This window comes from Equus caballus, chromosome 6 (assembly GCF_041296265.1).
Source record: "Equus caballus isolate H_3958 breed thoroughbred chromosome 6, TB-T2T, whole genome shotgun sequence".
NCBI classification, from domain to species: domain Eukaryota; kingdom Metazoa; phylum Chordata; class Mammalia; order Perissodactyla; family Equidae; genus Equus; species Equus caballus.
In genome coordinates, this window is record NC_091689.1 from 45,017,729 (window position 1) to 45,029,847 (window position 12,119).

The 12,119-nt window shown below is 47.2% G+C and overlaps 1 long non-coding RNA gene across 1 annotated transcript; it reads left to right on the top strand.

Moving 5' to 3' along the window:
- The first annotated feature begins 6,646 nt into the window (after positions 1 to 6,646).
- LOC138924759 (uncharacterized) lies at positions 6,647 to 11,917 on the top strand. The gene is made up of 2 exons (XR_011439950.1): positions 6,647 to 7,738; positions 8,256 to 11,917. It is a non-coding gene; the product is annotated as an uncharacterized lncRNA (long non-coding RNA).
- The last annotated feature ends 202 nt before the right edge of the window (positions 11,918 to 12,119 follow it).

Here is a 12,119-nt window from a genome sequence, read left to right on the forward strand (position 1 = left end):
GGAGGGAGTCCAATCTCTCAGCGTGACCGAACCATTTTGGATGTAGAAACACCTTTGCTCTCGGACACCTGTTTGTTGCTAAGTCAGGAGCATTGCTGGGTCTCTCGTTAGAAACTCTTGCTGTCTACAGTAGCTGCTACCTAGAAAGGATGTTTAATTTTGCCAGTTGGACACAGGTGATTGGATCCTGGGCTTCGCGGTTTTGACATCTTGCTTCTTCTTCCAAACATGGTTCATTGCAGACACCACTGTATTCTTATCTAAACGGGCAATCTAGCTATGGGCCATAACCAAAACTCAGACGAAATGGAGGCAGATGGAGATCAAGGGTGGGATGTGGAGTGGAATCTTTTCTCTTGATGTATTAAAGACAGTAATGTGACCTTGGCATCCCTTATTAGGAAAAAACTAATTTTTGGTGCTGATTGGCATGTCTGGTCCACAGAGTAGCATTGTTATAAACCATTCCATTCGAAAAGCACTTTGAAACATTGTTCCCGAGGGATAGATGGGATGGTTTATGCAAATCGTGCTGAAGAGACTCCTCCCCTTTTTCTCCTCTGCCCCTTTCCCTCCTGACCCTGGTCGGGTAACTGTTCACTTCTGGTATCTGACGTTCTTTGGTACATAGTTCTGGTATCCCTGCCGGGACTCGAGAGACACCCCTTTCCGCTGACATTCCCATCACAACATTCCTCAGAAAAGCCTAAAAACAAAGATCTGTTACCAATTTGATGGCACAGAAGGATCTTAATTCCCACCCATATACTTCTTCTCTGGACATGGAAAGAAAAGTTATTGCTGGGCAAAGACGGACAGCTGAGCATCACAGTGCCGCTTTTGTTCCCTTTTCCGTTTTTTGTTAATTTCATTGCAAAGTTGTATTCAGCGTACTTGAATTTTTTCCTTTCCACTTCTTAGATGCATTCAGTTAGCAAAGAGGTTGGAGCAACAATTTTTTTTTTTTGCACAATTATTAATTGACAGGTAATGAAGCTATTAAAATATTTGCCTTTTTTAAGTAAAAAAGAAAAATCAGAACAGGGCTACCTTGAAGAATTATTTTATACACAGATTCTGCCTTGTTTCGTAGTATGAGGGTTGAGGATGGAGAAAAATCTAAGGGTCTCTTATTTTTCATTTTATTGTGTTCAGTTTTTATTATTTTTTTTTTTTTTTGCGCTGCTAAGAAGCTAAGATCATTCATCCTTATTCACGTTAACAGAACCTAGCTGTAAGGTTTCACAGAGTGTGCTGCTATTTTATAAACATTTTTATAATATATTATTTTACTGCTTAAATTCCAAGTCCTGAAGTAGATGGTTGAGATATGAGTTCTTCGTACTGGAAAAGCCCTTCCGTAGTTTGTTTTCTTCTGGTAGCATATTCATGGGTTTTTTTTTTTTTTTTTTTTTCCTCTCTGATCACATTCTTCAAAGACAGAGTATTCTTTACCTCAGGTTTACTGGACAAAATCAATAGCTACAAAAGACAATGATTCACAGTTTTGTTTTCATAATACCTCACAACCGTACAGTTTCTGCTTGGGAGCCCATTAGTGTGGAGAAAGGGGCGGGAGGGGGCTGCGTGCCCCTCTCAGGTGGAAGGAGGGGTGAGTGTCCCCAGGGTCTCACACCCAGGGACCTGGTCAGTCATGAAGGTCATCGGGCTTCCGTTTTGACTCCGGTATCCTCATCATGATGGAAAAAATACAATTGAACCAAGGGATTTCCCCTCCCCCCCCCCCAAGGCAGACCCTTCAGCACAAACACTGACGCAGGACTAGGAAGTCACAATTTGCACTTAGGTCCCAGGTATCAGGAGACAGACGAAAAAGAATTCCAGCAGGCTATTTGGAAATCCTCACCTGAAGGCCCTTTCTAAAGCAGGCCTTTCATCTGCTTAGGGTCCTTTCATCTTGAAAGTTTCCCCATTCTCTTTTCCCTTCCCTGACATGGGCATCCCCAGGTTAGGATCATCTCAGAGGTTTTCTAAGTCTGAATCTGGGTACGTGAATCTGTGGCAGGCAGTGTTGCGGAGGTTCCTTCTCCCACCAGTCTCGGACTGCCAACAGGCAAGCACTATGCGAGGCCAGGTCCTCTGCTGAGGGTCACTCAGTGGTTTTCGGGTTTTAAATCGCATTGATTTGGCATGATTGGAAAAAATAGGCCAGATGAGTATTGGGTTGGTCGTGGAAGGGAGGTGGAAAGGCTGCTTCTCTACAGAGATGCAATTCTAGATGAGTCAGTCTCTCTTGGAGTGTGTTTAGAAGGGTTCAGGATTTGGTGAGTTAGCATGACCCTAAAATTCTAGGGAGTTTCTGGTGGGGCAGTGGGTGGTGAATTCCGAAGTTTTGGAGAGGAAAGCTGAGCAGCCAGTGTTTTCTCAAGAGCCCACTTTGCACAGGACTCTCTTCTGGGCCCTGAGGAGTCCCACAGAATGGAAAAAGGCATGGTCTCCAGAGTTCTTGGGAGTCTTGGAGCCTAAAGAGAAAACATGGTGCAGATTCATTTAACAGTGAGCCTCTAAGCTCAAACTGAAGCAGCAAATGAGAGAACCTGACAAATAAGGAAGGGAACAGGCCTACAGACTCTCCCTGCATCTGTAACTTTCCACTTTTCCTGGAGCCCCGGGTACCACTGGGGCCTTCTAGCTGCTTCTCCTTCCCGGGGCTTAGAGTGATAGAAGGTGTGGGGTTGATGATGGGGAAGGTGCTAGATTGGCTTTTCTTCTTGCTCCCTCCTTAAACAAAAGAAGGAACCCTGGATTTGTTAAAGTGGCTAATACCCTCTTGATCTTGGTTCTTGGTTTCCTTGTAGGAATTTCTGTCCCAGGGGAGTTCAATTCTCCCCATGGATTTTTTTTTTCTCTTTCTCATCTCCATCTAAAGGGGGTTCCAAACCTATTCTGGTCTTTTTTTTTTTACCTTGTTGTCTTTCTGTTTCTTCTTTACTTCCTCCTCTCTGTGGTTTTTTTTTTCTTCTTTTATTTCTCCATCAGTGGGGGCTAAGTTGTTCCCCTAGCCTGCCAAATTTTGTTTGTTCCCCTATTTTGGCCAAATCCTAGGGGGGAAAATCCTAGTATGCCAAAAATATATGCTAAGCATAATTCAGTCCGTGCGGGTTCCTAACAGTCATGCAGCCTGCAGGTGGACGCAGGGGACAGATCCCTCGGCAGAATGTCTCCCCTGTGCTGAGAGGAGAGCTCCTCTGAGAAGGGGCTTCTCTTAGAGGACGCTTTATTCTGGAACTGCCCCAGGACCCCACTGAAGAGCTCACCATCTCTTACAGCCAGACCCCTGTGATTGCTGTGCAAGAGGCTCTCTCCTGCCTCTTTTAGCCCCCAGGTCAGGGGCCCACGCGGCCCGGAGAGGCAGCCCCAACCGCGGCACACCGCGATGCTCTGCGAGCAGAGCGGGCTGCTCTTCAGAGGCAGCCGTAGCTTTCCCGTGGCCCGGCGCCTGTGGGGCCCTTCCAGCCCACCCTGGGAGCTCTGGAACCCACAGGTTAAGCATGTTAGGCAGGATTGAGTGACTTTCTCAAAGAGGGCAGAGGAATTTTCTCTCCTTGGGTCACAGGGGGCAGGGATGGGAGAAGAAATAGACTTGCACCTTATATCCTGTAAATAATGATTTTCTAGTTCAAGAAGATAATATTGGTAGTGTGGGAATGGGACGTAGGAATGGGAGGAGGGCTGAGTAAGCCAGTTGGCTTCTAAGCCAAAAGGAGTCCTCTTTGTTTATCTTTGAGACAGTCCAACCCTGAGCATAGCTTTAAAAGGGAAATTAGTGCTGAGACGGTGAAGTCCCCTAAGCCAGCGTACTCCGGAGCTGTGGTGGGTGCAGGCTTCTGTCGGTGCGGGCTCCGGGCAGCTGTCAAGAGCTGCTCAGGCTGTCGTCAGTTTGTACAAAATAGGGCAGGAAGATTCAAGAGGATGTTTATGACTTCCTCATACCATGTGGCTTTTCACGATTCTGGATTCTGAACAACCCAGAACGGTCATTTCAGCCAGAACTGTTCTCCTACATTTGTGTGTCTCTGCTTTTAGACTTGGCTGGGCAGTCAGACCCGATTCTTGGCTCAGGTTTCAAGAAGCCATCAGCAAATGGACACATGCATGCTGGAGCTGCGGCATTTACTCCTTTGCCTGCAGCCCACTTTGGGGAAAAAAGTGCCTTACTGACTGTAGCCATTACAGTATCCAATGTATTTTGACAGGTGCCTGTCCTTAAAAAAATTTTTTTGTTTCTTATTTTTAATTGGTTTTAGTTCTTACTGGCCAACTCTTAAATCCCCAGCAAATCACTGGGCCATTGGATTTTTTCCATTATGTTCATTACCCTTGTACCATGTACCTCAGATCTCTCTCTCTCAGTTACAGTTTCTCATCTTGGACTTCTTTTATTATTATTATAATTTTTTTTTTTTTTGCTTTAAAACAAGTGTGATGCCATATCGAGTCAATGTTATTCTCTCACAATGTACTCTATAAGAGGTGTGGGTGTTTATTTGGTCGGGATGCTAGCAAGTGCTAAAGTAGCATGATCAGTATAAACAAAAGGTTTTTAGGAAGTATGGAAAAAATGTTTTATTGGCTATGATGGTGACATGGTATAGTCAGCTACCTTTTAAGAGGTCCTATCTGTTCAGTGTTAAGTGATTTAAAAAAAATAATAACCTGTTATTCTGACTAGCTTAAAGATGGATTTGAAAATGGTTTTGGATGCAATTAGGTTATGCTATTTGGACAATAAACTCACCTTGACCTAAATTCCCTGGCCATTTTGAATTATTTATATACCAGCAGTCCTCAGAATGGAAGACATCTTTGTCACGTCAGAACTGTGTTGGCAACAGTGGGTAGCGGCATAAAATACAAATCCTAATCTGGAGGGTAATCCACCTGTGCATCTCTGTTATTGCAATACAAGTAATTGACGACATTTTTTTTTTTCGTTCTGGGTGACCCCTGCAACCATCTGAGGGACCAGAAGCCTCAGCCCACCTTCATGAGGTGGGGAAGTCACTGCTATCATCACTGGGCCTCAGATGCTAGTCTCCTGATTATAGCCAGCCACTCACTCTTGGTTGTGAGTGAGCATCTCCTGGCTTGGGAGGTGCCAGAAGCCCCTAGTGCCATCTCCAGATTCTGGAGGGGGTGTCTGGAGAACCCTACCCCTGCAGCTTTCCTGCCTCCTGCCTGCTGCTCTTCATGGCTCCCATCTAACTCCTGATCCGCTCTGTATCCCGCCTGTGAGGACCAGGCCACAGCTGCCCTTGGTGGAGGGGTGGCGAGGCAGAGCCCGGGAAAGGGGAGAGGAAGTCAGCATTTAAACGAATTGGCAGGCCCTGGTCCCAGCTGCTCCTGGACCTCAGCTCCTCAGACCAGCTTCGTTCCCCAGAGAGGTGGGTATGCTAAAGGCAATGGCTTAATAGCCGTTTGGACGTTATCATAAAAATCCATTTTCTCTGTAGTTTTCTGTGTCTTTCAAAGACGCTGCAGGCTGTTTTCCAGTTTAATTCTGTCCTGAGTTGCCAGCAGTAAGATTAACACCAGTCATTGGGAAAGTCCAGATGAAGACATTCCCTGTTATTCTCAAGTAAGTCCACTGAATAGGACTTTTGATCTTACAAGGACTCTAGAAATTCCCCTTTGTCTCCGTCCCCTGTTGGTAGCCACCGTTCTTGGAGACAAACAGGGATAACTTTTTCTTGGGTTTCTGCCTAGTGGACTCTGCTGGGCCTCTGGGAGTTTCCAAGGTCTCTAGTTACCACTCTGAACCATCCTTGGAATTCTCTTGTGCGCACCCTGCTGTCCAGCCAGCCCCCCTCCCTCCCCTCCTGCTCTGGTCTCCCTGCAGGATCGGTGCCGGAGCTGTTAATAACACGACACCACCACTCCTTCAAATGCCATCCAGTAACACCAGGGCTTCTCCCATTCAGAGCTGTGGATGCTGAAGGATGGGAAAAAAGCAGACAAAGCAGGCGCTGCATTCCACACAGCTGGCCAGGGATAAATCTACCGGCCCCTTACACGCTCTTTCAGACCCATTTCATCTTACAATTGGAAAATCTCAAAGTTGAGAAAAAAGTGCCCTTCGGAAAGTGGAATTTGGTGATGGAGTGAAGACCTAGAAATCCCAGGTCTTTTGTTTGTGCTTTAGTCTTTTTGTGTTTCTAAAGACTTTCCAGAGATCTGGAACTTTTATTCAGTGCATAGAGGTACTATCAAAGTAAAACGTTCCAGTTGGCTTAGCAATCTTCTCAACGTACTGTCTTGAAGCAAGTATTCCAAGCTGAATACTACACCGATTTCTTCTCCCCTGCGACAACCACCTCAAAGATGCTGGCGACTAGGCATGGAGGTTCAGCACGTCAAGAAAAGCTGAGCATCCGTAGCCAAGACGTGTGTGCAGGGCCTACACTGGGCCTTCAGGGAAACACAGAGAAAACAAAACCCGTGTCCTGTGGTTTAAGCTTTCCACAGGGAAACAACACACACGGCCATGAGGCTGTGCAGAGCCGTCACAGCTGTGCCCAAGCCTATGGCCTGAACGGGCGCCCTGCTGTGGGGGCGGGCACCTTTTGAGGAGACAGGACAGCTTCCTCAAACGAACCCGTTTAGGCAAACACTTTCGGTGAAAGGCAGCATAGTTGGAAACAGTAGAAACAAAATTTGACCTTTTCCAAAAATAAAGAGATGGGAAGCGATCTTAAAAGTGAAGGGGAAATATTCCAGTCGCTTGAAGAGCACACAGTGGAGTGGATTGTAAACACTATGTGCACAGATGTTATCCTGAGGATAAACTCAGCCACAAACCTGAGTTTGGGATTCCCACGGACCTAATTCCTCCTGAGGCTTAAGGACTACGGCTGGCAGTTTAAGAGGGTGAGTGGCTTCCCCGCCCGGGCTCAGGGCCTCCCCGCAGGAGGGGGGCCGCTTCTGCCAGCTCTGACCACAGCCTGGATCCAGCTCACTGGGCAGCCTGGGAAAGAAGCGATGCGAAGGCCGCTCGTCTCCCTCGGCCCCTATCCCAGTATCCCCCTGGAGCTGTGGGTTAATGCTTATCCAGAACACGGCTTCCGTTTCGTTTGTGGTCATTTGCTTTGGCTCTGACTGGCCCCCCTGGTCCACCACCCTCGGGCCTTTGTAGGGGTCAACAGGGAGGTTGAAAAATAGGCGCTTCCTAGGAAGTCCACTAGGTGGCGCGAGTGCCACAGACGCGAGCCGCGCAGCCCGGCGTCTGCCGGCCGCCCGGGGGCGCGCGCGGGGCCAGCACCGCGCACCTGCTTCTCTCTGTCCGGTCGCATCTGACTCCGCCTGGGCGCGGCGGAGGTGATGAACGACTTCTTCCGCCTCTTCCCAGGGCCCAGCTCGGACATGGCCAAGTGGCAGCCTGCAGACCAAAGCCAGCCTGCCGATGTATTTAGTTTGACTCCCACCACGACTTAAATTGCCTTGGACTCACTCGCCAGGGTAGGAGGAGAGCTTTCACGTGAAAATCAGAGTTTTAACTAGCCTTGGTAAATCTACGTTCCGGTTCCGGCAGCGACGGGCCCGCAGAGTCGTAGGGGCTGCAGCTGAGGACCGCCTGACTCCCATATCTGCCCCCAGCGCCCGCCGGACCTGCTTCACGCGTTGATGTCCCCTGCCTGTCTCCTAACGCGTCCCCGTCTCTGCAGCCTGAAACGTGCCTGGCGCACCTCGCCGGCTGTAAGCCCCAGGTGGAGCGGAACAGGTCTGGGACCCTCCCTTCGCTTTTCTACCCCAAATAGAAACGACCTCCACTCCTCATTAGCCTTTGTCACCTCCCTCATCTCTTTATGGGTTTTTAGTTATCAGATAACCGGGGACTGGGCCAGATTTTTGAAATTCCTTGGAGACCCCTCAGCCCACAGTGAATTCTGCAGGTGGGCCAGGTGGACTGGTTAGAGATCAGCTTTTTCTCTGCTGTCGGTTTTTGTAGTCACTTTTAGTTGTCATGGCACCATAATTACCCCATGAGAAGACAAACGTCTGAAATGTTTAGGTATGTTGAAAAAGTACAAGTGCCATGGCTGTGTTTCAGTCATCCCAACCACTAAAAATGAGTACTTTTCATCGTTCACTTTCACGTGGGGGGGGGGGGTGGGGGTGGCCCTGGGCACTGCTCATGCATCCAACAGACGGGGGGGGGGGGGGGGCTGGTTACACCCCAGGCATTCTGTGCCAAGCACCTCGTTCAGCAAATGTTTCCTCGGCCCCTGCTTTTCCAGGTCCCACGTGCCGTCCCTGCCCTCCTTGATCTCAATGGCCAGTGGCAGGAACAGATGAGAAGTCACAGGATGCCTGCCACTTGGTGGGGTGGTGAGGAACTCAGTGCCCCGGTGGACTGCTGCTCTGGAGTCCCCACCAGTCCACCTGCTAGCCTGTAACCTTGGGCACATTACTTAGCCCCTCAGTGACTGAGTTCTTCGTCTGTGAAACAGGGTTAAGTAATAGCAGGACCTCCTGAGATGATTCATGTTAGCACACAGCCAGAGCTTGTAAGTGTCAGCTGCCGTCAAGGCTGCGGCAGCGTGTCAGAGAGGCACTAATTCCATCTTCTCAAAAATTAATTTTACAGACAGGTACCAACCTTTCAGCTACTCAGTACTGCCAGCTTAAGCACTGACGTGAGGGGGACTTTTTAGGTAATTGGCAGCCAAGTGGATTTTGTAGTTTTAAAAGAGCTTTTCACGAGCATCTCAGGGAATTCTCACAACCTCCCAGAGAATTTGATACCGTGTGTGGTGCTTGAGTGAACTGCGGGTTGCACACACAGCTTGTCCACACAGCTTGCAGTGGGAGTCACGCTAGGACTGGAACCCAGATGTGGCTGACTTCAAACATCACGCCTCTCCCACCACACTGGCTGCTGTATTTATTTGTGTTTGGCTCACTGAGAATTGAGCTGAAGCCTGAGACTTTCCGCTGGGGGAGCGTGGTGGGTTGGATGATGCTATCGCTGTTCAAATCATTGGGAGGCAGCTGTCACCTTCAGCGAAGACAAGGGCGAGCGAGCTCTCTCGCTGCCACGTGAGGACACAAAGAGAAGTCAGCAGTGTGCAACCCGGAAGAGTGCTGTCCCCAGCACCCGCCCGTGCTGGCACCAGGAGCTCAGACTGCCAGCCTCCAGAACTGTGGGAAACAAGTGTTTGTTGTGTAAGCCTGTGGTATTCTGTTAGAGCCGCCCGGGAGACTGAGACACAGTGCTGGTGGCATCTGGGGGACAGCTTCCCTAAATCACCCACCCACACAGACTGAATATCCTGAAATATTTTAAAGAAAATTGCAAACATTGAACTGTGGCTTTCTCAGTGACTTTTTTGCTACTCTTGGATGTAAAAAAAAAATGTGCTGCTCCCACATGTGCTGGGGTTCGGAGCCAAAAGGTCATCCATGACTCTGTCCAGGGCGCTGCACCGCCACGACTTCTCCGGGGTGTCGCCGCCTCCAGGGGAGCTCCGCCTGGGAAAGGGGCATGGGTTCTGCTTTCCTCTCAAACTCTGAAACTTTTGTCATTTAAAAGAATCACATCTCTTTCTAGTTTGTCCCTATTCCTCAGGGACCCACCAACGTCCATGGTCTCATCATTTCTCCTCCCACATGCCCCCCCCCCCAACCCCCCAGCCCAGAGAGTCCTTCTAGTCCAGGGGGCAGCCGAGCTTTCTCATCACAGTCTCTCAAGCCTTTGCTTATGTTGAGATGACTTTAGTACCCTCCAGGGAGACACATTCTTTCCCTTAGCTCTTTTGTTGTTACTTTCCTTTCCCTGAAAGAGGGGACAAAGGATAAAGGGTCAAAAAGTGCAGGGGAAAAATACTGGAGAAAAAACAGTGATTATTATTTCCAAAAATCTTATCCTGCCACGGATGCAACAAGCTGAGGATCTGTAAGGGTTCATGCCATCCTTAGTTCAGGATTGCCCGGTAGGGAGGCTTGGAAGTGAGTAGAGAACTCTTGGCTTCTGCAGGGGTCCATTCACGGCTCGGTTCAATGAGCCTCTGGACATCTTGGTCAATACTTTTCTAGAAAGCCTTGATGCCTCCAATGTTCTAACAGCAGTCACTCACTCACATCTTCCATATGTCTCTGTAAAATCAAAATCAAGAGACTTTGGAGGACGTGCTTCTATGTGGCACTTCCTACTGCCTTCCTTGCTTTATTCTCTAAGTCTTTCCAGATACTCGGGCCAGGAGACCAGGATTTGAGGGCTCTAGTGGTCTTCTCTTTCCTCAGCGTTATGTCAGGGCTCTGGCAAACGCAAGTGCTTTGGCCTTCCCAATCACTCCCCCCAGTGCTTGCTGTCTGCCCAGAGTATCACTGACTGGATCAAACGTTGAGTCATTACGTACAAAGTGTCACAAATACGGTGACAGGGAGGGTCAGGATGCTGTAGTGGAAAGAGAGTTTCACTTAAACAGAAGATCTGGGTTTGGATCCAGGGCTGCCCTTTATTAGCTGTATGAGCTCTGAGCCTCTGCTTGTTCTCTTATAAAATAGGAAACCTTGCTGCATTCTTAAGAGGACTGAATGAGGTAGCCAGTGTAAAGTGCTTAATACATAGGAAGCTTCATCAAGAATCAGCCAATCCGAATAGATGCAAATACATCAAGTACCGTGTTAATATTTTTAAAGGTGTCATATAAGCAATGTTAATTTCCCAGAAAGGCAGGGGTGGAGGGGAGTATCGTTTTTCTGTGGATCCTGATGGAGGGGGCTACTCTTGATACCATGGCAGTAAAACCATAGCATTTACAACTTTCATGATCTTTCCTTGTGTGACTGCCATGCTTCCAAACAGCAGTGAACTCGGGCTTGGGAGAGTTCTTTTCCCCACTAAGTGACAGGCTAAAAGGCAAGGCGTGAAAAGGGATTAGTGGATATATGTGTTCAAATAAAGGGGAGTTCCTCGGAAGCAGGTCAGCCTGAGAAGGCATCCTTCGACTGTCCATCAGTAGAAAAGCTGTTTGACTGGCAGATATGATTTTTTGGAAACAGCAATAATGGGGAACTATGGGTGACAGACGTCAGATGTTGGCAGAGTGGCTGCCAAAATAAATCTCCCTCTGCCTGCAGACATCAAGCTGATGGAGGAATGGGCACAGTTGGACTGGCAGCCCTGTCTTGCTTGGATCATTGGTCACATTATTATTTCTCAGTCGCTGGACAAAGCAGATGGTTTACCATGTATTTGTGATTTTCTGTTGGCCTAGAATTTCTGTTCCTCCATCAGGGTACAGCATGTAATCAATTATGACAGTGGGAGGTGCAGGAAAATCCCTGCCAGTCAAAGTCCAAGACTTTCTCTTATTAAATTTGCATAAACCACTTTAATTTCCAACTTAAAAGCAATAGAAGGAACAAGCAAAGTAGGGGTGTAACTTGGGTAATTGCAAAACCACAATTCTCAGTTGGTCCTGAAGACTCTCAGTTTATACTAATATCTGATGTCAGCGTTGTCTGTCCATTTTCAGTCTTAAACTTAAAATCTTCTTGTCTCTATTCTGGTGAGTCTTAAATTGCATTTTCTTAGAATCATAAAGTGACACTATCAGAAGTAAACAGAACAAATACCAAGGACACACATACCCATCCACTAAGATTTCTTGTGGAATATTCAGAGTTGTACTCTATTAAATGGTAGTAATAGTAAGTCGGCTTGCCTTAGCATGTATGAGTGGCCACATACATAGAACAATATATACATTCTGTCGTATCCACCCTCTGGATAATTTTCCTTATGAAAGATATTTTGCTTAATTATATGCATATATCTATGGAAAAAACCCTTTAATAATAGGATAGCACAAGCATTTTTAACATTATAAATATTATAACATTATAGTATGTCATAGTATTATAACATTATAAATAGAGAAACCCTTGATACAAATGACATGTTTATTCTTCTCTTTTTTTTAATGTATTTTTTCTTATAAAATCAGGCTTATAGTGAAAAGTTTTCTATCCTTTTTTTTCGTTTAATCACATATCAGGTGAATGTTACCATATTATTAAATATTCTTTAGGAACATGATTTCTAATGATGACAAATATTGGTTGGGCTCCAACAATGTGTCTGGCACTCTTCTAGG